This window comes from Anomaloglossus baeobatrachus, chromosome 1, assembly GCF_048569485.1.
Source record: "Anomaloglossus baeobatrachus isolate aAnoBae1 chromosome 1, aAnoBae1.hap1, whole genome shotgun sequence".
NCBI classification, from domain to species: domain Eukaryota; kingdom Metazoa; phylum Chordata; class Amphibia; order Anura; family Aromobatidae; genus Anomaloglossus; species Anomaloglossus baeobatrachus.
In genome coordinates this window covers 866891393-866918232 of record NC_134353.1, presented here as the reverse complement: position 1 = coordinate 866918232, position 26840 = coordinate 866891393, and the positions used below count along the sequence as shown (strand labels likewise).

The 26840-nt window shown below is 45.7% G+C and overlaps 1 protein-coding gene across 2 annotated transcripts in view; it reads left to right on the top strand.

The window, feature by feature from the left end:
- ERBIN (erbb2 interacting protein) overlaps positions 1-26840 on the top strand; it is a 352105-nt gene that overhangs the window by 96198 nt on the left and 229067 nt on the right. For both annotated transcript variants that reach the window (XM_075326048.1, XM_075326057.1), the window contains exon 3: positions 12634-12687. The gene's annotated coding sequence lies outside the window, so the exon portion shown is untranslated. The remainder of the gene's footprint in view (positions 1-12633; positions 12688-26840) is intronic.

Genomic DNA, 26840 nt, shown 5'->3' with positions numbered 1-26840 from the left:
AGAAATGTCAGTTACAATCACACACAGATCTGTCTGCCTGTGAGATGGAGGCTGAAACTGAGAGGACTCTGCAGAAATGTCAGTTACAATCACACACACAGATCTGTCTGCCTGTGAGATGGAGGCTGAAGCTGAGAGGACCCTGCAGAAATGTCAGTTACAATCACACACACAGATCTGTCTGCCTGTGAGATGGAGGCTGAAGCTGAGAGGACCCTGCAGAAATGTCAGTTACAATCACACACAGATCTGTCTGCCTGTGAGATGGAGGCTGAAACTGAGAGGACCCTGCAGAAATGTCAGTTACAATCACACACACAGATCTGTCTGCCTGTGAGATGGAGGCTGAAGCTGAGAGGAACCTGCAGAAGTGTCAGTTATAATCACACACAACTGCAGAGAGCGGCCATCACATATCGCACTGGTAGCACCTCTATTATGTAAAATAATCTCTGGAGGCGGAGTTATCTTCCAGGCAGTATCCACCCCATAGGCTGGAAGAGCTCATTTACATAAAGTGATCAAAAATCATTTTTTCACAACAAGGCATCTCATATGAGACATAAAATTGGTAAGACTATTGTCAGCATTCTATAATCTGTATGTCCATATTAACAGTTTATAAAAAGGTCAAAGTGGTGACAGATTCCGGAGAAGTATTTGGGTACAAAAGAGGAGGATGACCATTCCGAATCCACCCCTGGATTTTGCGTAAAGGATCTCGATTAAAATCTGCAGAAGTGAATCCAGTCTCATATGCAGTTAAAGCATCAGACTTGATAATGACTCTAGTTTATAATGTCAATTACACGTCATAGGTGTCATGTTAGTCAATGGTTAGTAAAATACCATAAAATCCAAGGCACCGAAATCTCTATTGTTCAAAAACTTTATTGGTCCCAGCATACACTGAAAAAAAAATAAAAAAAATACAAAACGCAATGTTTCGGTCAACACAGGGCCTTCGTGAAGCCATTAAGCCATGTACGTCTTTTAATGGCTTGACAAAGGCCCTGCGTTGGCCAAAACGTAGCGTTTTGTATTTTTTTTTAAGTGTATATGCTGGTTTCAATCAAGTTGTCGTTTTTTTTTGTTTTATTTTTATTATTTATTATTTTTTATTATTATTATTATTATTATTATTATTATTATTATTATGAGTTTTGGTGCCTTGGATTTTATGGTATTTTCTTAGTTTACCGCCAATGGAGGGCTGCACCAATTGGCACGAACACTGGAGTGGTGCATGGGATACAGGTGACTTCAAGTCAGTGGTTGATAATTTGGATGACCACGTATGTTGAGAACCATGGGATCCAAGTACCTGCCTTTCCTAGCAAATGACACACCAAGTGCAATGGGGTCTTAACTGGTAGATAAGAGTTCGGTGACAGAGGAAAGTTTGGGTTGTTGGACCCACAACTGAGGAGATACCGTGGGCAGCTGCTGCAGTACTCTCTGGCCGGGAGATCCCACCAGAAAACCAATAGTACAAGGATGGGAGTAGTAGTCTGCAGTGCTCGTGATCCAGGAAATCCAAGGAGATAGGCAGGATGGAATACAAATGTCTTATTTTCCACACGTTTCGATGCTTAGCCAGCTTCATCAGGTACACTCAATATTAAATCAATAATATTTAATATTCTGGTTCTCCTGTTGCTGGCTAAGCATCGAAACGTGTATAATAAGCCATTTGTACTCCATCCTTCCCACCTCCTTGGATTTGCAGGATTTTGAGCAGTGCAGACTACTACTCCCATCCTTCTGCTATTGCCTTTAGGACACCTGCCTGTTTCCGTAGCCGTGTAGGCTGAAAATACCAGAACAAACCCTTCTCTTGTTTAGATTGAAGAGCCCCCTTACCAATGTAATGTATAGATTAAAGGGAGCGAGTCACCTACCAAAATTGCTGTGTATTTCCAGATATAAGGGGTAGTTTGCAGGTAAATAACATTTTGGAGGTGCCATATTTACTTTTAATATGACAGTGAAGTTGATTTTAAAGGTTATTTTTTTATTATTTTTTCTTTTGATCACTTTTATTATCTAGTACAATAGCATAGTATTGCAGTTGTATAGGAAAAATTATGATCTCCTATGGAGTTCAGCCTGTGGCTCACAAGAGTAGCAAAATGGTAGCCCATTAGTGCCTCAATCGCATTGCGGGGGTAGATAGAGCTGATGTGCATATGCATAGACAGCCACTGAATGTGTTGCCAAAGATTGACAGCTGCATCTAAATGGTTAACAGCAGCAATTGGAGTTTAGTTCCGGCCTCTGCTGTACGGTATATGCGCAAAATCTCTTTTGGGAAGACACTTCAGGAAAACACCAGCAGTCTTCTTTGACATTGTCTTTAGTGGTGCCTTTGCCACAGGCCTTTTTTGGGGGCTTGAATGGATCACCAAGCAGAAGCCATCTGAAGAATGGACCAGTCACTTTTTTCAACTGCTGTACATCTTTACAAACATGGAGACAAGCAAAAGGTTGAACATAGGAACAGAAAGTCATTTTTATATTTCGGTGCATTTGTTCATTCTTTTTAATGTTTATTGAGCGCTTTTTCAGGTGGGTGACGGAGCATAACCACTTGAAAAAGATGTCATAACATAACCGGCATCCACCGTGTGTGCAGGGGAAGCTCCGCTCCGGAGCCCCCTCTACACATGCAGACCCCTGCCCAGGGCGCTTCTTCATGTCTGAACGCGGGATGGGGCTAATGAAGCAGGGTAGATGCTAGAATGTATGGGCTCTTGTACGTATGAGCTCTTGTAAGTATGATGTAATTTGTCACAAGATAGGGGTGTGCTCAAAATGCAGCCGGATGTTTTCCAGACGGAACAAATATTCTTTTTCTACGTCCACGAGGGCATGGAGTTGTTTATAATCGAAGTGGGGATCTGGGGGTAAGACCCCGAGGTGGGGGGGGGGGGGTAATGCATGATTATAGTGGACAGGAGGAAACCTGGCCATGCCCACCAACCAAGCATTTCATGCCCTTTAACCTAGAAGGAGCCCATACATTCTAGGCTCAAACATGGCCCCATTCACTGTAGCTGTCTTATTACGGCTCTGTGCAGTTCTTACACCGTGAGATAAGACTACGTTCATGATATTTGAAAGGCATTAAAACCGGTCCTGAAATGTGTGAGGAACTTGTGCTATTAAGGACCAGTGCTTGCTCCTTATATTATGCACCTTCGTCTGCAAAGTGGCCTTTTTCTGGATGGAGATTAGTCCACTATTTCTGACCTCTCTCCATCCAGACGTTATTCCTCCTGATGAACTCCTTGGGAGGTTTCTCGTACCATTATGATTCCTCCTAAATGGTTCTTAGACCTGATCTTGACCCAAACATGAACATTAATGACCATCATTTTTTTTTGCATATAGTAGAACCTTTGGTATTTTTTTGGGCTGTATTTTGATTTAGTCTTTTTCCTGGTTTCTTATTTGTATGATTTCTGCACGGATACAAGTTGTAGTCATTGTTCTGTACATTATTGACTTATGTCAGGTGACTCCTCACGAATTATGGAAAAAGTGAATTGCCCTGGACTTTTGAACTTCTTGGCACTTCGCTGGGTGCCACATGTTGTCTTTGAAACGTCACTTTGTGCAGATTTTTTTTTATACTGTTTATTGGCAGTCAGTTTAATATGAGTCAACATATCCATTTTTTTTTTTATAGCCCACCAACCTTTTTCTATACATATAGAGTTGTGTCTTGGCGGTACCCTCCATTTAACGAGGGTTGAATTGTGGTGACCGCTCCATTATTAGTGATTGCTTTTACACCGACCTGGCATCTGAAGATGATCTCTTCCCTCCCATACTAATGACTAATTTGCCGGAATTGTATGACCTTGGAAGTTCTTACAGTAGGATATCTTCTTGTTTGGGTTCTTTATAGACCTGTCTAGTTCTATATTATAGGTTTAATGAGTAATCCCTTGTGTACTCACGACTGTAATTATAAGTTTTTATATTGTTCTTTGTCTTTAAAGTAAACCCATGATATGACATCTTTATATACCTTATTGGTAATCTTCTATTGCGTCTTGGCGGCTTACATTTTACAACAGTCATCTACTGTCATCCATAAATATTTGAGCATCGTAGTCAATGTTCATTAGTCCTTGTAGTATTCTCATATAGTATTTCCACCCAACATGACAGAAAATACTTGTAAAATATTCAAGTTCTTCAATGGTCGTTCTCTTCTGCCATACCCACCACCCTCAACTAGGTTCTTTCTATACATTAAAGATGTTGGTCTGTAGCGAGACCAATGTATGTAGCGTTTGGGTGACAGCTTTCCACCGTGTATAGGCAACTTTATGTTCCATCCATGCAGAAAACAGGTTATATTGGCAGGACGGACCAAAACTCTTACAGGTATGGGGCCTCCTGATTTTCAGGGTAGCTTTGAATTTTATGGTCCAATCCTTCTGTTATCTACTTGATCAGCTGATGCCAGAGTGTCTGGCTTTGGCTTTCTTTGGTCACCACTTGGCTCTCTTGAGTATGGAAGAGCTAGGACAAAGATTGGTCGGTTGGTCAATGATTGTTCAGCCAAAAGCTATCTAATTGTCGTCTCTTAACTATGAGACTTGTCACAGTACCGGGATTTGAGTTATTTCCATTCTTGACTCTCGATATTGGCAGCTTTAGATTTCATGTCAGTATTCCTTGCCAGCAAGCAGGCTAATTACCAGCTCAGGTGTTTCCGGTATAGGAGCACTCCCAGTCCCTTTATATACCCTCTGCTACCAGCAGAGGGTGCCAGTTATTCTCTTTGCCATTTGGATGCTGAGCCAGGAAGTGGAAGGAGCTGCTGAAACCCTCTGTAGGAGTTGCGGTGGTGGCTGCAGTCTTGGTGCTGACTGCAGCAATCTGTTGTAGTACTTTCCACCTACCTGTCTGTCTTCCTTCCTTCCCTGTTGTGTTGTTTCAGTGCAGAGGTGGGGCTAGCATCCTTCACCTTCCCACTCCCTAGCCAGGTACTATTTTAGGGTTTTTCAGGGTTTCAGGTTCCTGCACAGTGACAGGTGAGAAACCTGTATAGGGACTGGCTAGAAGTGCAGGGTATAACGGCAGATAAGTGGAGGATGTGTCAATCTTCCCGCTCACTAGTCCTAGGGCCCTCTGTTGTTAGTGCCCCCCATGTACCCCTTTTTCGTCGTGGTGTAACCCCTGTTGTGTGTTTTGGCTAACACCAAACTCTTCCCCCTAGTCCGCGTTGTGACACTAATGTGTATGGAAGTCTTCAGCGTTATAGCTGATACGTGCATGTACTTGTGATCCTATAGTTGGGCTTCCTCCACCTCAGACAACACATTTGTTCGAGCGCCATTGGTACCATGATTGTGATTGTCTTCGGTGATGATAGGATTTCATTGTCAGTGCTAATAGACTCCATAGTCCACATAGCGTCGAAGATACTGTATGTTCTTTCTGCACACAACTTGGATAGCTATTAGAGGCTACAATAATACATTGATGATATACTAATGGGATATTTGTTTGGATAATTGTAAGGAATGCCTTTTTCTCTTTATTGAATATTTATTTCTTCTATTTATACAGAGATACAATACCCATCTCTGTGTCCATAGAACATCAGGGACAAAGAGTAAAAACCCATAATATTTTCTTATGTCCAAATTTAGATCTTTTGGTCTTCTATCCTGCTTTCAGACCTTCATTATCCTTTCCAAGGTCAGAGGTCAGATAGTGAAGTAATGATCCCTGTGGACACACATGGCCCACTGAGCACTTCGAAGTTTAAAGGGGTTGTCAGCATATCTAGTATTGATGACATATCATCAGGAAAGGTCATGAATACTAAATCATTCGGGATCCAACACCCGATAACCCTAATGATCAGCCGTTATAAGCTCCAGCCACGACCTGATGTAAACATTAAATGCAGCTGAAAAACACCGCTCTAGTGAGTGTAACGGCCGCTCCTGACTACTGCAAAACTCTTGAATAACAGTTGATTTGTGGAGATGCCGGGTGTTGGACCGCTATGGATCTAAAATAGTTCACCTAGCCTAAGGATTGATCATCCGTATTATATGCCCAGGCACCCACTTTAAAACCCTAGCGCCATGTTTTGGATAAAAAGCAGTAGTAGTATTGATACATCATTGGATGTAGCATAGACTGTGCAGTATCTAAACCCATAATATCAAGTTTGTTGGGGTCCACACACCAGTTTAACCAGTTACCACACTGTAATGGCAGTATTGCGGGCACAAAGACCAGAGCTGTAGTGAAAAAGGGTCCAAAGTTTGCAAGCTGTGGGGTTGCAAATAGTTAATCTGCATCTTTATAGTAGAGCATCGGTAACATATACAATGTATGTCAGTTGGAGAGACCTGTTACGAATTCCCCAATGGGACCCCTATTCTTCTGCTTGTTTAAAGGGGTTGTCCACTTTATGGCAACTAACATGTCAGGGATATTATTTTTTAAACATTCAGTTTTTATGAAAGGTTTTAACTGACAGCATACATTGTACATAAGAAAATCATCAATATGAACATACAAATAAAAGAGCTGTAGGGGGACATACAAGTGGTGGGTCGGAGCTTCACAGCCTCAATGTGAGTGAGCAAAGCCGTGCGCATGCGCAAGATTTGCAATATTTGTGGTGACACTGCCTCTTGGAACTCATGTTATCACCCCAACAGGGGTGTGATAACATGGAAAAAGGGCCGACTAATCTGGGGAACCAACGCCCCATCGACTAGTCAAAGGCCTAATTGGCATAGAAACAGCTGAGTGTATAAATTCATTTTTTTAACATTAAGTGAATAACATTACTGTATACAGGGCTGGACATGGAGGAAATCTAGTCATACACGTGTATGCTGCTGGATTGGAGGGCATAAGGGACCTGACAAGTTCCCTTTAACAAGCCGTTCTTTTCCGGCCCCCTTCCCCTTTCCTTCATTTTTTTTCTCCTCCCCGACCCATCACTTGTTTGTCCCCTCTAACAGCTCTAATATTTGTATGCTCATATTGATGATTCTGTTATGTACCCTGTACGCTGTTTGTTAAAGAAGCTTAGTTTAAAAAAAATCATATCCCTGACAGATTTGTTGCCATAAAGTGGACAATCCCTTTAGTAATAATAATAATTAATAAATTAATAATAATTTTATTCATTTATATAGCGCTACTAATTCCACAGCGCTTTACATACATTGAGAATACTGTCCCCATTGGGGCTCACAATCTAGAGTCCCTATCTGTATGTCTTTGGAGTGTGGAAGGAAACCGGAGAACCAAGAGGAAACCCACGCAAACACGGGGAGAACATACAAACTCCTTGCAGATGGTGTCCTTGGTGGGATTTGAACCCAGCCACCGTGCCACATAATTACCATTGTTCAGACCTTAGAGTTGGACTTAAAGAGGTGGTCCAATACAAAGCATAGTGGTCATATCAATGTAAATCTGAGACAGAAGGCTTTTTCTAAATATCTTCTGTTCTCCATTCTGCCTGTGAGCGGCGCTATCATTGTCCCCTCATCCCCATCACGTGACCTGGACTGCAGTGACCTCTGATATCCGGTGATGTCACGTCAACTCCCGGAATTGGAAGGTGACCCAACATCACTGAGACGGGAACCAGTCTCCATGAGTGACTCGACTGTGGGCGGAGTTTCATCGCATGTCACAGTCCAGCATCCTGCGCGTTCTCTCCTTCACTGCGGAGTGCCACAAGCAGGAGAGATGCTGGGCTGTGATGTGCTGTGAAACTCTGCCCACAGCCCAGTCACTCACAGAGACTGGGTCCCACTTCAGTGATGTCGGGTCACCTTCTAATTCTGGAAGTTGACGTGACATCACCGGACATCAGAGGTCACTGCAGTCCAGGTCACGTGATGGGGGATGAGCGGACAGCGATTGCGCCGCTCACAGGCAGAATGGTCAACAAAAGGAATTTACAAAAAGCCTTCTGCCTCAGTTTTACATCAATGTGGCCACTATGCTTTGTATTGGACAACATCTTTAAGAAGTCACTCCATTATATTTGAGTTTTTTTTCAGTAGAGTTTCACTTTAAGTTTTTCAAATTGTCTACATTTCTGGAATAAACAATGCGGAGATATGTGCTTTTTACTGAGAACAGGAAGAGGTTTTTGGTGTCTTAGGTGGGGGGTTTGGTTCCGGTTACTATGAAGAGAGGCCTTTACAAATCTTCTGTTACTTCCTGTTAAAAATGGAGGCGTTGGAGATATAATTAAGGCTTTTTCACACTTCTCTATTCCCTTCCATTGGAGGTATAGAAAGAGACATTTTCTGAAAATCGAAATCTTCGTCAGAAGGCAATAAAAAGAAAAATGTTGCAACGTCCAGGGGCGGACATGCCATTGATGCAGCCTTGTTCAGTGGTGCAGGGGCCCATGATGTAAGGGGGCCACCGCTACCTCCAAAGCAGCTGGAATGGTGCATTATGATGAGCTATTGGACTGCAAGGGGCCCATATTCTGTTACTGCACTTGGCCCTCTATCTGTGTCCATCGCTGCACATGTCGCGGGCGGAGGAGGGGACGCCGCGCTCTCCCACTGCTCGGGTCCGGCTGCGGCTGCTGTGCTGCTGCTGCTCGGTGGCTCGAGCGATGGGCCGGATCCCGGGGACTCGAGCGGCGCTCCTCGCCCGTGAGTGAAAGGGGATTGGGTTTTGGGATAGTTTATTGTCCGTGACGCCACCCACGGTTGTGGTGATTAAGTGGACACCACCGCTGCTCTGTCTGGGGAGCCCGGGAGTGATGGTATGGAGCAGCCAGTTGTTGATTTGCCCCTCCGTGGGTAGGGGGTTTGGTGGTCCCGGGGCCCAGTGATGGGGTTGATATGGTGGACAGGCGGGTATGGGGCCTGTGGAGGTGCAGGGGCGCAGGGACAGCGCTGTGCCGCACGGCACGGAGGTACTCACTCAGCCAGTAAACACGGCACAGTTCTCTGTAAACAAACGGCTGGTTGGACGGGTCCCTCGGACGGTTACGGTGCTGATGGTCCCTGCAGTTAGCGGTGACGGTCTCTTCCCTGCACCTATGTAAAGTCTTTTGGTAGCGATGGGTTCCCACCGGTTACCCGCTCCCCGACCTGGACATGAGCCGGAGGAGCCCCTCTCTTGCCCGCAGGCGCTGGCCCTGGGAAACTGGTGCCTTGGCGGTGGCGGTGTCTCCCCTTAACGGTCGGACTGTTGCCTTCAATCGGGACTTGGTTGTTAGGAGACAGAGGTCCCCTTCACTGACGGATTTGGCAAATTATGGCGACTCCTAGCCTTGCCGGGATCCGAAAGGCCCCTGCCCTGGTGCTGACTGTTCTTCGTATACCGCTCCGGTACCGCCGGGTCACCACCCGTCCGCGGTCCTTCCAGCAACCTCCAAACAGTCCCCCTGCAGACTATCACCGCCGTCTGCTGACCTTGCTGTCTCAGTCCGGGGCACACACCCGGACCAACTTCAGGCTTTCTTAACTGTTCCTTTTCTGTCACCACTCTTACTGTCCTCCTTTACCACTTCCTTCTACTTCACTCCCTCAAACTGATCTGCTTCCCAGACTCTAGTCTGACTTCAACTTCAACTCTCTCTGATCTGCCTGGCTTTTCCCGCCTCCAGGGCTGTGAACTCCTCGGTGGGCGGAGCCAACCGCCTGGCCCACCCCCTGGTGTGGACATCAGCCCCTGGAGGAAGGCAACAACGATTTTAGGTTAGCCTAGGTGTACCTGCAGGGAATGTGGGGTGCATGTGATATTGTGACCTGTGACCCCTGGCTTGCCCAGGGCGTCACTCACACACCACCCATAGAACACAAGACACGGAAATAAAACAACCATACAGGATTTTTTATTCCTCTGAATAAAACATGATAAAAACATAGATTTTTAGGTTTTTAATTCCCTTGAATAAAACCTTGTGGTCAATGTTAAAAAAAAAAAGAAAAAAAAAAAGTATGTCAATGTATTCAGGTCCAAAAATAAATCAGTAATGTAGAAGCCATCCAGACATATTGGATACACACGATGTTGCATTCACTGATGTCAGCCAGTTAAGGTACTTTCACACTTGCGTTTATTTCCTTCCGTTACAATCCGCCCTTTTGGAAAACAGCGGAATCCGTTAACGGATTCCGCTGTTTCCCATAGACTTGTATGGGTGACAGATTGTACCAAAAGGAGCTGCGTTGCTTCCGCTGGGCGATGCTCCGTTGCTTCCGCCCAGCGGGAGGAATGCAGCATGTAACGTTGTTTTGAGCAGCGGAATCCTCTGGATTTCACTGCGCATGCTCCTTTTTTTTCAAATCAAACTTTATTTTGGCTCGCGGTGGCCGAACGTTCAGCTGAGCACCCGGCCGTCGGCAAGCGACAGCGCTCAGCTGAACGACCGGCCGCCAGCATGCCCGGCCGCCGGCAAGTGACAGCGCTCAGCTGATCACCCGGCGGCCGGCTGCAGGGAGCGATCAGCTGATCACCCGGCAGCCGGCTGCAGGGAGCGATCAGCTGATCACCCGGCGGCCGGCTACTGGGAGCGATCAGCTGATCGTTCACAATAGTCTGCCGCTGGTAAAACTGTAAAATAATAAAAAATTCAAAACGAATTGCGTTGTTTTGCAGCATCCGTTGCATCCGTTGTGCCACTATATGCAACACATCCGTTGCATCCGTTACACAACGCAATGCAACGGATACCGTTCAACGCAAGTGTGAAACTAGCCTAAGTTGTCCGAAGTACCAGAAACTGTGAAATTTAGGCAGCATCTTTTGTATTTTATTTTTCTCACAATATTGTTGGCTTGGTTCATGGCATCTATCTAATGAATATTGGGAGAAAAAAAATAAAATACAATGACGCTACCTAATTTCACCCGTTTCTGGTACTCGGGCTACTTGCAATCTGCTGGTGGAAATGGTCCTAGAACAGCGTGTTCTGCTCTTTGTAAAATGCAGAGTTTTTATCGCAGCTTTCAGTTTCTCTCTAATTGAAGTTAACGAAAGGGAAATTTCACCAAACAGGTCAGGCATTCTCTGAAGAATTAGAGCATGGATGGACTGGAAGACATAGAGATTTATTTATTTATTAATTAACAAAATCCTCTGTCTACACTATATCATCTGGCCAAACTGCTGAACCTTCACACCAGCGAGAAGGCAAGAAATGGATAATAAAAATGACATTGAATTTTCAGAATTCTACTAGTGGTATGGCTTTATAGATTTCAGAAAATGCTAAATAGTAATACCTGTTTTGTAGTAATCAAATGAGCCATTGCTGACATACCGAGCATGGAAACCACATGCAAGTCAGCCCAATGCACTGTATCCATACACCCTGAGAGCATAGTCATGTCACAATGCACGGTGTCCATTCACCCTGAGAGCATAGTCATCTCCCAATGCACTGTATTCATACACCGAGAGCATAGTCATGTCACAATGCACTGTGTACATGCACCCTGAGAGCATTGTCAGGTCCCAATGCACTGTGTACATGCACCCTGAGAGCATAGTCAGGTCCCAATGCACTGTATTCATGCATCCTGAGAGCTTAGTCATGTCATAATGCACTGTGTACATGCATCCTGAGAGCATTGTCAGGTCCCAATGCACTGTGTACATGCACCCTGAGAGCATAGTGATGTCCCAATGCACTGTGTACATGCATCCTGTCAGTATAGTCATGCCCCAATGCACTGTGTACATGCACCCTGAGAGCATTGTCAGGTCCCAATGCACTGTGTACATGCACCCTGAGAGCATAGTGATGTCCCAATGCACTGTGTACATGCATCCTGTCAGTATAGTCATGCCCCAATGCACTGTGTACATGCACCCTGAGAGCATAGTCATGCCCCAATGCACTGTGTACATGCATCCTGAGAGCATTGTCAGGTCCCAATGCACTGTGTACATGCACCCTGAGAGCATTGTCAGGTCCCAATGCACTGTGTACATGCATCCTGAGAGCATTGTCAGGTCCCAATGCACTGTGTACATGCATCCTGAGAGCATAGTGATGTCCCAATGCACTGCACATGCACCCTGAGAGCATAGTCAGGTCCTAATGCGCTGTGTCTATGCATAGTCATCCCCAATGTACTTTCAGCCCAGATTAGACATTTTCTGTCTAGGAACACACATAGACACCTAGAATGGCAACACCGGTGGTCAATTTATTTGTATATTTCCGGGAGGCATAATGGAGGAATGACAAAATAGTTATTTTGAGGTGGAAATTACTGAAAGAAAAGATAGAAGCATTCATTTTTTTTTTCACTATTTACACAAATGGTTAAAAGCTGGTAACTTATCGCTAGACAATCTTCTCATTCCGCCAAGATGTGCGCTCTGCTGTGAACTGTAATCTTGCTGTGATCTGCCATTATAAAACAAGGCTTTGGTTTAGGCGACGTCTTGAGCGTTTGTAGCCCGTCTTACTTTCTCCTTTCCCCCTTCCTCTGCTGATACGTGTAAAGCTGATAGAACTGCGCTCTTAACTCTTGAGACGGAAGTTGAAAAGCTTCTCAGATCATTGTTTTCCTCCTTCCGTATCGTTGTGAAGCTGATGGCTGATGCTCACAGTAACGTCACCCCTGTCTTTGCTTGTTTCCACAGAATGTTGGCTTTGCAAGCTCAGGGAGGAAACAGCAGGGAGCGAAAAACAGAGAGGTAAGTGCGGCAATGACTGATTCTGCACAGACTTGGAGGAACCTTTTCTGTTTTATACCACTGTCCGAAATGTTTTTCTCAGTGTCTTCTACACCATGGAAGTTTCAATATGTGACGTTATGGATGACTGCCAAACCCTGTAGTCAAAAGCCCTCCCCACTGTGCTGCGCGGGAGGGCCGGGGAATCTGACATCTTTCACCGACTTATTAACCTTTCTTATTTTATTGCATGACGTGGATTCCATCAGATATATATCACTACGACCACCAGCCCACCCAATTCCCAAATCCTTACCTAAAATTAGGACACAAAACTGTGTGATGTTGGATGTAAAAGGCCACAGCAGCCGCGGTAATTAAATAACAACAACAAACAAAAAAGAACATTTATATACATCAATATAATAACATTACAACCCAAAAGGAGGAGGGGTAAATGAAGGTTCCCATTATGCTCAACTGCAACACCAGCTCCACTGCTTGCCCTCCGCTGCGCCACATCGGCTCAATGGCACCTAGCCGAGTGCTTCCCAACCAATATCCTGCTGAGACCTCACCCAGCAAGGACCCATGGTTAAACGAAAGCTGATTATTGCACCACCAAGGGTAACACGTTCCTGCACTGGGTTCCCCCCTCGCTCTTCTGTGCAATCCACCACCTTCAAATACCCTCTTCTTTCCCCCTACTGCTGCAACAAAACAAACTCATACCAGTTTCTCCGGTTGACCTCCAAAACACCGAAGTAGGGCGGGTGAATGGGACAAATCAGGACGTCAGCCACAATTCTGGGTGCCTGCCAGGTACCGAATAGCCCCCCCCCCCCCCCCCCCTCCACCCTACAGCCTTGCCCTATACACTAGCCTAAAACTGCCCACCCCCTGACCAATCACAGAGCCCAACTATCCAACTGCTCCTTTAACCCCACCCTCCAGTTTTTCCGCACAAAGTGCATTCTAAACTTAGCCCCTTGCTAAACCCCAATGGCCTAGCATCCCTCCTTAGCTGCCCTCCCTTGAGCCCCTTTTGGGCAAGTAGTCTAGGCTTATACTTTTTAAGATATTGCTCAATACCATATTCACAAAATAATATAACCACCCTCCCTGCTGTTACCGCGCAGGACGTCTAATAGTAGGGATTGCAATAGGCTAAGCCTGGATTTGATATTATTTGCCTACTGAGTTATCAGCAGAATACAGGCTGCCTTTTACTGCAGATGCTATATTTTCTCCTTCAGAGTAGAAATACTAAAAATTTCCAAATCACCAACCCATCTCTAAAGCTGGTGTCACACATAACGACGACGACAACGACGTCGCTGCAACGTCACCATATTCTGTGACGTTGCAGCGACCTCAACAGCGACGTCGCTATGTGTGACACATAACAACGATCAGACCCCTGCTGCGAAATCGCTGCTCGCTCCTGAATGCTCCAGGTCATTTTTTGAACGCTGCTATCCCGCTGCGCCATGCTGATAAGCTGATAATCCTTTTGTTTGACACCGCAGCAGGGACGCTACGCTACGTCTGAAACCACACAACGACCGTCGACGTCGCTATGATCGCTGCTCCGTCGCTGCTTTTTATAACATGTTTGACAGCTTACTAACGATCATCTATGGTCGCTGCTACGTCACAGAATATGGTGACGTTGCAGCGACGTCGTTGTCGTCGTCGTTATGTGTGACCCCAGCTTTATAGTTGGTGGCCGAACCATCGTTCAGCTGACCGCAATCTCTGTACACGATGACGCTCGGTTCGGCTGAGGCTTCCTGTGTTCTATATGAGAACACTTATCTTATCTTGGCACCGAACAAGAGGATTGCCATTAAACGTCACCAGGTTGAATTCTACTTTCCCTCATTAAACTCTCTCATGAGAGAGTCAAAACACCTCCACAAACAGGACAAAATCTGCAGCTTTGGCAACTTTTAAGTAAAGGGGGTTTTCAGACTTGTAGGGGATCTTAGACAATTCAAAATTTGGCTAAAAATCTTGTTGTAGCCTATATTGTTTTTGCTCCATAACAAATGGCCTGTGGCTTGAAGGGGTTTGTTTGAGATTATTCCAAACTTTAATTAAATATTCAATAAACTTTCATATGTTAAATTTTTGTTTTGTCCAGCACAAAAAGTTATGAAAGCTTGCAAATCGCTTTATTAGAGGATCAGTCTTTGTTTATCTATCTATCTATCCTTCTATTTATCTACATCTATCTATCTATCTATCTATCTATCTATCTATCTATCCCTATATCTATCTATCTATTTATCTATCTATCCTTCCTTCTATTTATCTACATCTATCTATCCTTCTGTCTATATCCCTCTATCTATCCCTCTATATATATCCCTCTATTTATATACTGTATCTATCCCTCTGTTTATCTATCCAGCTCTCTATATCTATCTATCCCTCTATCTATATCTATCCGTCTATCTATCCATCAATCCCTATATCTATATCTATCCATCCTCTATCATCTATCTATCCATCTCTCTATATCTATCTATCCCTCTATCTATATCTATATCCCTATATCTATATCTATCTATCCCTCTATTTATCTATCCATCTCTCTATATCTATACCTCTATCTATATCTATCCGTGTATCTATATCTAGCTATCTATCTATCCATCCCTATATCTATATCTATCCATCTTCTATCATCTATCTAGCCCTCTATTTATCTATCTCTCTATATCTATCTATCCCTCTATTTATATCTATCTATCCAACCCTCTATATCTATCTGTCCCTTTTATTTATCTACATCTACCTATCCTGTCTATATCCCTCTATCTATCCTTCTATCTATATCTATCCCTCTATTTATATACTGTATCTATCCCTCTGTTTATCTATCCAGCTCTCTATATCTATCTATCTATCCCTCTATCTATAGCTATCCATCTATCTATCCATCCTCTATCATCTATCTATCCCTCTGTTTATATCTATCCCTATATCTATATCTATTTATCCCTCTATGTATCTGTCCCTCTATATCTATTGATCCCTCTATATCTATCTGTCCCTCTATTTATCTACATCTATCTATCCTTCTGTCTATATCTATCCCTCTATATCTATCTCTCCCCCTATCTATCCCTCCATCTATATCTATCCCTCTATCTATATCTATCCTATCTATCCCTCCATCTATATCTATCCCTCTATTTATCTATCAATCTCTCTATATCTATCTATCCATCCCTCTATATCTATCTGTCTATCTGTCTGTCTGTCTCTCTCTCTCTCTCTCTATCTATCTATCTATATATATATATATATATATATATAATATAATATAATATAATATATAGAGACAGACTGGAACCTCCGGGGTTTCCCAGCAGTAAAGACCCGACTGAAGGCAACCGTCCAAACCGTGAGGGAGATAAAGCTACCGCCAGAGCTAGAGCTTCCAGGGCCAGAGCCTACGGGCAAAGGAAGGGCTCCCTTAGCCAACATACCGCTGGGGAGCGGGCTATCAGTGGGAAGCCATTGGGGCCGAGAACAGAACACCGGTGCAGGGAGAGACAGTTACCGCCAATATACCAGGAGTGACCGCCGCAGCCGTCTGTGGGACTCGTCCATCCAGCCGTTTGTTTTACCAGAGACTCCGTGTGCGTTACTGGCTGAGTAAGTACCACCGTGCCGTCTGGCACTGTGCTGCCCCGCGACCCTGCACCCGGCCAGGCCCCGCAACCCACCTTTCGACCTCCACCACCGGGCCCCGGGACCACCAAAAACCCCCTACCCACGGAGGGGAGAAAACATCTCAGCTGCTCCCTGCCAACGCTCCCAGGATCCCCGTACAGAGCAGCGGTGGTGTCCCAATTTCACCACAAACCGTGGGTGGTGTCACGGACAATATCCCTACACCCAAACCACCCCTTTCACTCACGGGCGAGGAGCGCCGCTCAAGTCCCCGGGATCCGGCCCACCGCTCGAGCCACCGACCGAGCGAGCAGCAGCAGCAGCCGGACCCGAGCAGTGGGTGAGCGCAGCGTCCCCTCCCCGCCCGCGACACGTGTACTCCAAAAGTTTGCGTTATACAAGTTATTGTGTTAATGGGAATTTTACGCCATTAGTTTGTACCAGTTTGGTAGCCAAAATAACTCCGCTTGCACCACATTTTTACCCCATTAATAATCACGACATTTACCTTTTTAAAGGGGGTGTCCACTACTTTGACATTGATGGCTTGTCCTTAGAATAGGTCATGAATGTCTGATCGGTTGGTGTCCGACATCTCGCACCCCGCCAATCATCTGTCTTCGTTCCTGGCAGGGGCAGCAGGCAGCCGGAAATGCTCGGTTCAGGAGTTGCTCTGTCTTCTGATGGCGACCACGGCTGGGTACTGAACATCCACCTCCTATTGTTTAGGATGGGAGGCAGATGTGCAGTTCCCAGTCACGGTCGAAAGCAGAAGGCGGAGCAGCTCTGGAACTGAGTATTTCCGGCTGCCACCGCTAGGACTGAGAACAGCTGATCAGTGGGGATGCGGGGTATCGGACCCCGACCAATCAGATATTGATGACCTATCCTAAGGACAGGCCATCAGTGTCAAAGTAGTGGACACCCCCATTAAGTCAATGGAGTGACCGTTTTGCGTTCCTCCTTCATCCGGTAAAAAAAAAAAAACATGACTCAAAAATGAGGGATAAAACCTCACACCCATTGCCGTAACAAATAGTAATTACTGTAAGCAGGTGAAGAGAACAAATAGAAAATAAAAAATGGGAGTAAGCAATATTACAGTGCGACGTTTCTGTGCAGCGCTGTGATTACAGCTTTAGACACACCGACTTCAGCATTTTCTGCCTCCTGTAAGACGTGCGTCACAGATGATGAATGAGACATTGATTTACCCCTCCCAGCCGCAATATCGGGACATCATTAAATCCTTTGTGAGGGTCAGGGAAAGCTAAACTGATTTAAGACATTAATAATGACTAAAGGCAAAAAGAAAATTGATTTTGCATTTTTAATGTGTGTGTTTTTTTTGGGGGGGAGGGGGGGGTGTCTGCACTTATCACCCTGTATGAGCTGCATTAAGATCTAACTTTAAATGCAAACAAGTGGCACAGTCATTATATGGTCACCGTCCTTCATTGAGCTTTGCATAAATCAATAGTGGAGGCGCCAATGAGAAACTTTCTAAAATGTGTTATCAGAAAAATCTGCCACTGTCTTCACTTGTGAGACACTTGTCCATTCACCCGACCCCCTCTGCCCCCTGAACTTATCAATCGCAGATGAGAAAAAAGAAAACTGGACTGCCATCACACTGAGGAGTCAGGTTATAGGCTACGGAGGAGGAGGAGAAGGCCAGAGGAGCAGAGGGGAAATAGTAAAATCTGAGGGAGTCACGAAGTTTTCACACCATAGAGCAGGATTCACAGCTAGACTGCTCAGTACTGCTGTGTAATGTCTTCCACAGCTTTACAGATAGAGAGCAGGATTCACAGCTAGGCTGCTCAGTACTGCTGTGTAATGTCTTCCACAGCTTTACAGAGAGAGAGAGCAGGATTCACAGCTAGGCTGCTCAGTACTGCTGTGTAATGTCTTCCACAGCTTTACAGATAGAGAGCAGGATTCACAGCTAGGCTGCTCAGTACTGCTGTGTAATGTCTTCCACAGCTTTACAGATAGAGAGCAGGATTCACAGCTAGGCTGCTCAGTACTGCTGTGTAATGTCTTCCACAGCTTTACAGAGAGAGAGCAGGATTCACAGCTAGACTGCTCAGTACTGCTGTGTAATGTCTTCCACAGCTTTACAGAGAGAGAGCAGGATTCACAGCTAGACTGCTCAGTACTGCTGTGTAATGTGTTCCACAGCTTTACAGAGAAAGAGCAGGATTCACAGCTAGACTGCTCAGTACTGCTGTGTAATGTCTTCCACACAGCTTTATAGAGAAAGCAGAGCAGGATTCACAGCTAGACTGCTCAGTACTGCTGTGTAATGTCTTCCACACAGCTTTATAGAGAAAAGAGCAGGATTCACAGCTAGACTGCTCAGTACTGCTGTGTAATGTCTTCCACACAGCTTTATAGAGAAAGAAGAGCAGGATTCACAGCTAGACTGCTCAGTACTGCTGTGTAATGTCTTCCATGCGGCTTTACAGAGAATGACGAGCAGGGTTCATTTATGTCTGTTAGTGTTTTTGACCCAATTTTTAAGGAATTGGAAGAAAAAGCTCTGTGTAAACTTGAGGCGCATGAAGGTGCTGTAGGGCTCCATAGGTGCCGCCTCAGAGGTTGTAATATGGATGTGGACCAGTGGCGTACTGTCAATGTTGACCGGCCATGTGACTGCTATGGGGCGAATGACCTGCAGGGAGAACTCAGTGCCAAATGTCCCTACTCCAACTGGCATCCACCCACTTCTGACAACATCTGCCTTTTACGTGTGACAGAAGTCAAGAATATATTTTCCACTGAAGACTCCCCCCAGTAACTGTAGTGTTTGAATGCAGCAATTTACACTTTAAAGGGAACCTGTCAGGTGCAATATATACCCAGGGCCTGGAGCAGTTCTGAGTACACATTGCTAATCCCTGGCTAACTGTCCCTGTATACACAAGCATAGATAAAGAGATCTTTAGAAAAAGTATTTCTAAAGGCCCCTTTACACACTGCAACATCGCTAACGACATCGCTGTAAAGGCCCCGTCACACTAAGCAACATCGCTAGCAACATCGCTGCTAACGAACAACTTTTGTGACGTTGCTAGCGATGTTGCTGTGTGTGACATCCAGCAACAACCTGGCCCCTGCTGTGAGGTCGTTGGTTGTTGCTGAATGTCCTGGGCCATTTTTTAGTTGTTGCTGTCCTGCTGTGAAGCACAGATCGCTGTGTGTGACAGCGAGACAGCAACAACTAAATGTGCAGGCAGCAGGAGCCGGCTTCTGCGGAGGCTGGTAACCAATGTAAACATCGGGTAACCAAGAAGCCCTGTCCTTGGTTACCCGATATTTACCTTTGTTACCAGCCTCCGCCGCTCTCACTGCCTGTGCTGCCGGCTCCTGCTCTGTGCACATGTAGCTGCAGTACACATCGGGTTAATTAACCCGATGTGTGCTGTAACTAGGAGAGCAGGGAGCCAGCGCTACGCATTGTGCGCTGCTCCCTGCTCTGTGCACATTTAGCTGCAGCACACATCGGGTAATTAACCCGATGTGTGCTGTAACTAGGAGAGCAGGGAGCCAGCGCTAAGTGTGCGCTGCTCCCTGCTCTCTGCACGTGCGGTGGTAACCAAGGTAAATATCGGGTTGGTTACCCGATATTTACCTTAGTTACCAAGCGCAGCATCTTCCATGCGGCGCTGGGGGCTTGTCACTGGTTGCTGGTGAGCTCACCAGCAACTTGTGTAGCGACGCTCCAGCGATCCCTGCCAGGTCAGGTTGCTGGTGGGATCGCTGGAGCGTTGCAGTGTGACATCTCACCAGCGACCTCCTAGCAACTTACCAGCGATCCCTATCGTTGTTGGGATCGCTGGTAAGTTGCTTAGTGTGACGGTACCTTTACGTCACCGGTTTTGTGACGTAATAGCGACCTCCCCAGCGACATTGCGGTGTGTGAAACGCATCAGCGACCTGGCCCCTGCTGTGAGGTCGCTGATCGCTACAAACCTTTCAGGACCATTTTTTTGTCTTTTGTTTCCCGCTGTGCAGCATGCATCGGTGTGTTTGACACCGTTACGAGTTCGTTAGCGACTTCCCTTTCAAATAGCTGCTTTGACATGTCCCCAATGACCAGCTAGGTCGTTCTGCAGGTCCGGGATCGCTAGAAAGTCTCTTAATGCTGCTGCGTCGTTGGCCAGGTCTGCCTGTTTGACAGCTCACCAGCGACTCACCAGGGACTTTGTAGTGATCCCGGCCAGGTTGGGATCGCTGGTGGGATCGCTTGAAAGTCTCCAGTGTGTAAAGGGGCCTTAAAGATCTTTTACCATATGCTAATGAGGTCAGGGATTAGTTACAAGGGTGTTAGTTCTCTTGGCTAGTCGGCCCACATAGCATGCTATCACGCCCCTGTGGCCATACTAACATGTTAATGAATGCGCAAGGACGCACACATACCTCACTCTTTATGGCGGCTGGCAGAGGATGGATGCGCACTGTGAATGATCTGGAGTCCCGGGACTTCTGATGATGCGCATTAAACGGACGCCGGGTGTACGCTTCCCAGCTTCAGTGAGGTACAGTGACCAGAAGTGCTGGGACTTCTGATCATGTGCAGTGCGCACCCATCCCCTGCCGGCCGCCATCAAGAGTGAGGTATGTGCGGCGTCTCTACCCATTCATTAACATGTTAGTACACCCGTAGTGGTCTGACCAGCCAAGGTAACTAATGCCCTTTTTGGCTAGTCCCTGCACTTATTAGCATACGATATAAGATCTTTAGAAATACTTTTTCTAAAGATCTCTTTATCTATGCTACTAGATACAGGGACTGTTAGGGTACCGTCACACTTTAGCGACGCTCCAGCGATCCCACCAGCGATCTGACCTGGTCAGGATCGCTGGTGCGTCGCTACATGGTCGCTGGTGAGCTGTCAATCAGGCAGATCTCACCAGTGACCAGCCACCAGCGACGCGTGGAAGCGATGCTGCGCTTGGTAACTAAGGTAAATATCGGGTAACCAAGCGCTCGTTTACCCGATATTTACCTTGGTTACCAGCGCACACCGCTTAGCGCTGGCTCCCTGCACTCGTAGCCAGAGTACATATCGGGTTAATAAGCAAACCGCTTTGCTTATTTACCCGATGTGTACTCTGGCTACGTGTGCAGGGAGCAGGGAGCCGGCACTGGCAGCCTGAGAGCTGTGGACGCTAGTAACCAAGGTAAATATCGGGTAACCAAGCAAAGCACTTCACTTGGTTACCCGATATTTACCTTGGTTACAGCTTACCGCAGGCTGCCAGACGCCGGCTCCGTGCTCCCTGCACATTCAGATCGTTTCTCTCTCGCTGTCAAACACAACGATGTGTGCTTCACAGCGGGAGAGCAACGTTAAAAAAATGAACCAGCACTGTGTGTAACGAGCAGCGATCTCACAGCAGGGGCCAGGTCGCTGCTCAGTGTCACACACAGCGAGATCACTAATGAGGTCACTGGTGCGTCACAAAAACCGTGACTCAGCAGCGATCTCGCTATGTGAGAAGTACCCCTTAGGCAGGGATTAGCAATATGCACCCTGAACTGCTCATGGTCCTTGGTGCATATTGCACCTGACAAGTTCCCTTAAAATTTGATTTTGACCTGATGGAGAAAGAACTCTCCGAAAGCATTGTTAAATAAAATAATTTTTTTCCTGGAGTTTCCTTCTATTCATGGCAGTGCAGCCTTAACCCTTCCTGCACCATTCCAAATGGAGTATGGCATCGTAGTAGTTAGATGAGTGAGGCTTGGATGTCACCCCTTCCATGATTCTATCTTGGTAAACTGATGGGGTACCCCAGTTGAGACTTTTCTTTATGGGGTCCTCAGAGTTCTGTGTACATGGGGAGAATGGTAAAGAACAGGCTAAAGTAGGAATGATGTCCGATTCTTGACACATTGAAGGTATTTTAATGATCTTGTACTACAACATTTCTGCATTTTAACAAGACATTAGTGACAATGCTGCAGTTGACCTCGGTTTAGCAAATTACTCTGTAAATATCCGATAACTATTAAAATAGGTCGAGCTTTGGGCCATTTCTATCAACGCAGATGAAGAAAATCCTTAAATAAGCTCCCCGTGTTTTTTTTCCGGGCATCTAATGGCGGTTAGCCTCAAAGATCTAAAAAAAAAAAAAATGATTATCCAAATCAGTAAATTACGTACCCCATGCTCAAACACATTTTTTTTTTGTCGGATGACCCCCACATATTTGCAAGCTTGTATAATCTCTGTGTGTCAGGGAGGAATGTGATGCATTACCAAACACCTCCTGCACATTTCGTTATCTGGAGAAGAAGGATAGAGGTCTGCCCGCTCTCCGTGGCTCCCATCACCCCTGGCTCATTACGCCACAGTGAATCATTTCAGTAGTGAGGCTACAGATGCTGTTTCGGTGTTCCTCGCTGATCCTTACCAGCGCTTTTGACCTTGTAGTGAAGAGCCTATTCCTTCTTTATCAGAGTGCGCAATTCATGTTGCTTGTGTGAATTACAGAAGATATTTCCCTTGGCATTTTTCTTGGTCCGTCTTTTCTTCCCTCATTAAAATGCGAATGAGCACGCCTGTGTATTAGAAGTGTTCTGTAATAGGAATATATCATAAATTAACGCCTTCATCTACAACACCTATTGGACATAACATTAAACCTCTGACAGATGAGGTCAGTAACTTTGATTCTCTCATAAGTGGGATTTTTTAGGCTGAAGGTGAAGATAAAGTTTGTGTTGGGAGGAAAGATAGACAAGTGCAAGGAACTCTGTGGTTTTCTCGGCAAGCAATGGTTAGTAACTCCCAAAAATTCTCCAAGAACCATTAAATTTGGTACTGGAACCACAGTCTCAGAATGGCTGTCATGGACAGACTAGAGGCTAGCCGCCCACTAAGCAGGATCCTGAGAACCCTCGAAACCCTTTAACCCCTATATAGGGATTTGGAAATATTACAGGGCCCCGGAGATCGCTACCTGTGGAAGGCTGAGTCCAGAGGAGAGTAGTCATCAGGCAGGGTCAAACCAGGAAATACTGAAAACGGACAAAATCTGCGGCAAGAGCGTAGTCAGGAAAACAGGCTGAGGTCAAAACCGGAGATAGCAGCGAGGAACAAAAACGGCAGGCATGAGAGTAGTCAGAGACCAGGCAGAGGACAAAACACAGGGATCAATAGTCAAAAAAGAGCGGGAACCAGAAACAAGCAGGAATGCAAAACTATCTGGCAGCGACCAGCAGACAGGAGGGGGGATTAGAAGGGTGTGGTGTCTTCCCATAGGCCGTGGCTGAAAGGTGAAAACTTCAGCTGGAAGATACACGTCACCACAATCAGCCAGTGGTACTGCAGGTCCCAGGGAAACCAAACCCAGCCTAGTGGATGGGAGCAGCCTGTGCTACCCCAAGCCACTGGCACCAGCTCCTCCCCTTATCACTAGCACTGGGAATACGGCAGCGCCTGGTGACCAAAGCAGAAGTCACAGGAGTGGACTCCAGTGGGGACGTGACAGGGACATGTTCATAAGAGTGCAAGGATATTCTTTCCAAATTTTTTGGAAAAGATGATAGAAAGGTGTTAGGACACACAGTACATCAATTTGCTGAGGGTGGGGCTGTGTAGTTGCCGACTGGTCCAAGTTCCCATGCTGACCACTGTCAACCACTGACAATGGGCATATGGATATAATTACTGACCCATGGAGGGTTGAAAAAAATAGCAAAAAGGGAGGCCATTAACAGCTCACCAGTCCAAGGGAATAGAAGTGCAGTGCACTGATATCCTGGGCCGGTTACCAGCTCTTCCGTGAGTAAACCGCACACACACCCAACATCCACATGATGTAAAGTAAAAAGAAGATTAATCAAACAAGGCTATTTTTTTCTAACTGGACAAAGATGGAAAAATCCAGCAGCTGCAAATAGTTGGCTGACGATGATTAAGAGCACGTCTCCCTTTGCTCGATACGCGTAGATGGAGGGATTTTTTTGGCTACATGTGCATGGGGGAGTCGGGAGAAATTGTCTGCTGTACAAATGTTTGGCTGATGATTATGTTGTATATGTGGCCAACTAAACCATCTAAACATGTACGACCAACAACGTAAGCCGCAGCCCTCCCGTCCCCCCCATACCTGGTAAATGACTGTTTGACCAGCAGCTATCTCGGCCACCTCTCCCATGCTTTGCTGAGCGCTATTTTTTGTTCTATAGGAGTGAGCAGACATGTCTGGCAGCTTATCTGAGGAGCAGAAAAAAAGGATCGTCAGTGGGACACAAGGACATGCCGGATCCTTAAGTCCCTCGACAATTAATTGGGGCTCTCAAATAGTTATGTCAGCCGATCCCGTCATTACTTGCAGGTTTGGCCTTCACTGGTCTAATTTGTTTTTGGGGGCTTTAGACTTTACTCATAGTTGGGGGTTTAAAGGAGTTGTCCACTCCTTTCAGATTGATGGCCTATCCTTAAGATAGGTCATCAATGTCTGAATGGCTGTCCAATACCCTGCACCACCGCCAATCAGCTGGTCTTTGTCCCAGTAGTGGCAGCAGGCAGCCGTAAATGCTCAGCTCTGGTGCTGCTCCATCTTCTGATAGTGGCCGCGGCCGGGTACTGCACATGATAATCAATAGGAGGCGGATGTGCAGTCCCGACCTTCACCGCTATCAGAAGATGGAGGAGCACCAGAACTGAGTATTTCCGGCTGCCTGCTGTTGCCGTCGGGACCAAGAACAGCTGATCGGCAGGATTTCTGACCCCATCTGATCAGACATTGATAACCTATCCCAAGGATAGGCCATCTATGTAAAAGTAGTGGACAACCCCTTTAAGGATCCTTTGAATCTGAGTGGAGAGCTAATTTAACAGGGATTTTTGTGGAGAGCCAATTTCTTTGATACCAAAACAGTATTGGACCAAGCCTGATATGGAAAAGTTGTTGCTTTCACAATACCAGGTCTGAATCCCTATTGTCACCAAATATATACCATATGTCCGTGTGAATAAAGCCAGACATCTGCATTGAAATCACAGGCACAATAATAGAAGTCCAGATTTAATAATTTCATTATTTTTGCTTTCACAATGAGCCGTGTCCATAGAATTGTACGGCTGAAGAAAATGAACTCCCGAGTTTCTGTGGAAGGAGAAGTGAGTAATGCCATTAATGAGCTGCAGATTGCACTTCCCACAAAATTCCATTCCAAGGCTGAGGAGATCTGGCCAGATTATTTTCCAGAGCAAGCGGAAAGCAATTGCTGTTGGTTTTGTTTATCTTCTTTAAAGGAAATGGGAGATAATGATTGCCATTGATAAATGCATTCTCTACTCTTGATAGCCCCGTTATTGTTATATTTGGATCTTGGTGGTTTGGATGTATGGACACGTTGCACTCATTTTGCATTTTTAGTTGTTTTACTATGATTTTTCTTTTTTTACATGTGATTTCTGAACACGGCTTTATTCACTCGCATCACGCTAGTGGGAACATTTTGGGATGGTCACAATCCTAGATGTAATGGGATCGACTCATAAGATCTGATCATGAACTGTGCCAGGCGAGAGGACGTTTACTGTGTTGTGTCAGTGCCGTAGAGGCACCTGCCCGATGACGGGAAGCAGAGTTGTGTAAGTGCCGAGCGGCCGCTCCCCGGACGGCTGCACTGCCTGAACTTGACTGCATTTTTTTTCATTTGGGAAAACTGATGACGTAAATTGATTTGGAGAGAGAACAGATTTCTGCAGTGACAGCAACTTGTGTAAGAAACTTGGAAACCGCGTTTTATTTCAAGAAATCCTTAATATTGACAAGCTAAATTAAAATGTATTTATTCTATAGAAAACCAAAGCTGACCAGTTTTAGTTGCACCATGTGCAGGAGCATCTAGGGGTGGTCGAGCCCCTACAATGTGAAATATATGGTTATGTAAAGTGTAATACGTTATGTGTTGTAAGGCTATGTGCCCACGGGACAACGTACCCGCGGACTTTTCCGCAGATTTGTCCACAGGTTTACCGCAGCTGCTCCCCGGAATCCGCAGCTATCCATTGCTGCGGTATACCTGCGGGACAAGTGCGGAAATACCTGCGGAATTCCCGCCCTGTATCTCCATAGTGGAGGAGCGGGAATTCCGCAGATATTTCCGCATGAATAACTGACATGCAGTTTCATGCGGCTGACGGACATCCGCAGCATATTTCACAGCCGCACATACTGCACCATTGATACAGCACTCCCCAAATCCCATAGAATAACATGGGGAGTGTCTGTACTTGCTAGAACCTGTGGATTTATCTGGAAAATCTAGATAAATCCGCAGGCTTTCCATGGCAAAATCCGTGGGTATGTTGTCCCATGGGCATAGCCTAATGTGTTAACCATAATTAGTCAAATATAGCACAGTGGAAAATATAAGTAGGATGTAGTGTGAGGTAAGGGCTTGGGATGTCATTTATAGGAAGGTATGTAAAGCAAAGGAATATTATGTAGATAGA